Here is a 2,500-nt window from a genome sequence, read left to right as displayed (position 1 = left end):
GGTATTATTCGAAAGATTTCGTTACTAACATTAAGTATCGTTAGAAGATGTTCGAAAAATACCAACGACTAACTGACGCGCGCGCGCGCGCGCGCACACACGCTCAAGCATAACCAAAAAACTCCAAGATTCCGAGAGTTAAGAGCTAAATTTAAATCTTCCTTATATTTTCTTTTTGGTATGACCTTGATGGGAAAATTTTTCTTACGCAGAAATATATTCGTAAGAAATAATTTTTTCCTTCATTATCATATTCACATTGTTACGTATATATATTTCCACCAATCCTCTTCATCCTTTTGCGATCAACCAATCATCAGTCACCCATAGTCATCCATCTTTTTTTTCTTTCTTTAAATGATAATGATGATGATTAAAAATAAAGAAAGGAAACGTAACGAGAAATGAAAAACGCTAGAAGATGAAAAGGAAAAAGGAAAAAAAAAAAGAAAGAAAGAAAAAAAGAAAAGAAAACAGAGAAGAAGTATAAGAAAATGGGAGAAAGCGTGTAATTTTTAGTACGTACCGGCACTCGCCAGACGGCGACTCTTGTCGTGGGCCAATTGCGAAGCGTCCTTGCGGCTTCCTCTTTTCTTTCATCGGCGTCCTTAGAAGAATATAATATATATTTACACATTATATATATATATATATATATATATATATATTTACATGCACATGTATATGTTTATATATATATGTATGTGTGTGTGTATATATATATATGTATATAATTGTGTTTATGTAATTGAAGGAGAAAAACCATTTGCAAGTACCGCGACAAATTGGGATCGAGTATTTGTTTGAATTGAATAAACGTTTTCAAAGCTAAAGTTTTTAAAATGACCTACGATAACTTAACGTAAACTAAACGTGTTAACTCTCTCTCTCTAAATATATATATATATATATATATATATATATATATATATATATATATATATATTTATATTTAGAGTAAGGGAGATATAGAGGGGAAAAGAAAAGTTTGGAATTTACTAGAGTAGCTATGTATCGTATAGAAGAACATCGTGAAGTCATGAATCGCGAGATATATATCCAGGATGAAAGACGGAGAAAGTAAGTGAGTGAGTGAAAGGGAGAAAAAAGAAAAAGAAGACGAAGAAGAAGATGAAGAAGATGAAGAAAAAGGGAGAGGGATATAGTAGGGAGGGTAGGAGAGAGTAGAAGAAAGCAACGAACGTACGATGGGCGATGCGGAGGGTGTAGGGGGGAAGAGAAAGAAACGCCCTTCCGGTGGTGCGTAGTACGGACTCGAGTAACGGCGTTAACGGGAAACGAGGGAGATGGAGAACGATTGAATTAGATTCTATCTCTCTCTAACTCTCTTACTCATTCTCTCTCTCTCTCTCTCTCTCTCTCTCTCTCTCTCTCTCACTCACTTTCTGCTCGTATACCTTCTTTTCCCTTCGATCCCATCGTTTTCCGCGCGGCCACAGCGAAGGAGGGGAAAAAGTCTAAGGTCGTGGTGTTTAGAGGAGTAGGGGGTAGGAGAAGAAGGTGGTAGTGAGAGGGAGTAGAATGGAAGGAGGTAAGAGAAGAAGGAAGAGGTGGTGGTGATGTTGGTGGTGGTGGTGGTGGTGGTGATGGTGGTGGTGGTGGTAATAGTGGTGGTGGTGGTGTCGGCGTTTTGGGTGGGGGAAGAAGAGGCCGTAAATGTGGTGGGGGTAGACTGGGCGCGGCCTACGACGGGGCACACACCGCACCGCGCGCACCGCAAACGTTTGTGTGTTATAAAAATAATATCAGTGTCTCTGGAAGCGCGCTTTCTCGCGAGATATCATACCCCGGGCCAATATAAGCCCAAAGCTTAAGACTTAAAACTACAGAAAACGGCGCTCTTAACGTAGGCACACGCTTACTATTGCGTTTCCATTTTTCTTATTGTTCTACTTCCACCACTTCCTTGTCCTCCTCCTCCTCCTCCTACTACTACTCCTACTCCTTCTCCTCCATCTTCTCCTTCTCTTCCTCTTCTTCTTATTGTTCTATGATTTTTTTTCGTTTCTCCATATCCTTTCATTTTCCCCTATTCTTTTCCTCTACTTCTTATTGTTGTTCTATCATTTTTCTATTCTTTCTTTTCCTTTTTCTTTTCTCGTTTATTCTTCTTCTTCTTCTTCTTTTACTCTTCTTCATCATCTTCATTTTTTCTTCTATTTCTCTTGCCGTTGAGAAAATTCGTGGTGCCGGTGCCCCCGTGAAATAGTATAGTATTGGTAGCGGGTAGTGGTGGTTCTGGGGTGGTATAAAGTATTATTGCTGATAGAGGTGGTACTGGTGGTGCTGGTGGTGGTGGTGGTGGTGGTAGTGGTGGTGATCTCTTAGAGGTGGTGGTGGCAGTGGTAGTGTTGTGGTGGTAGTAGTGTATATGCGTGTGGGTCCGTGCTTCCGGATAGGTGAGCTCGATATCCCGGAGGATCTCTCTTTCTCTCTCTCTCCATCTTTCTCTCTCTCTCTCTCTCTCTCTTTTTCCTAA

The 2,500-nt window shown here is 40.2% G+C and overlaps 1 protein-coding gene and 1 long non-coding RNA gene across 8 annotated transcripts in view; one reads left to right on the top strand and one right to left on the bottom strand.

Annotated features, from left to right (window-relative positions):
• LOC124956479 (insulin-like growth factor 2 mRNA-binding protein 2) overlaps positions 1–2,500 on the top strand; it is a 127,211-nt gene that overhangs the window by 52,936 nt on the left and 71,775 nt on the right. The gene's annotated exons all lie outside the window — the stretch shown is intronic.
• Positions 91–2,500, bottom strand: part of LOC124956480 — a 2,447-nt gene continuing 37 nt past the window's right edge. The window contains exons 1-3 of the long non-coding RNA XR_007103258.1: positions 1,404–2,500; positions 527–607; positions 91–351 (exon numbers count right to left, since the gene is read on the bottom strand). The exon at positions 1,404–2,500 is cut by the window's right edge and continues 37 nt beyond it. This is a non-coding gene — a long non-coding RNA (uncharacterized LOC124956480). The remainder of the gene's footprint in view (positions 352–526; positions 608–1,403) is intronic.

Source organism: Vespa velutina, chromosome 22, assembly GCF_912470025.1.
Source record: "Vespa velutina chromosome 22, iVesVel2.1, whole genome shotgun sequence".
In the NCBI taxonomy this organism is placed as follows: Eukaryota; Metazoa; Arthropoda; class Insecta; order Hymenoptera; family Vespidae; genus Vespa; species Vespa velutina.
Note: the sequence above shows the minus strand (reverse complement) of the source record. Positions and strands in the feature narration are given on the sequence as shown.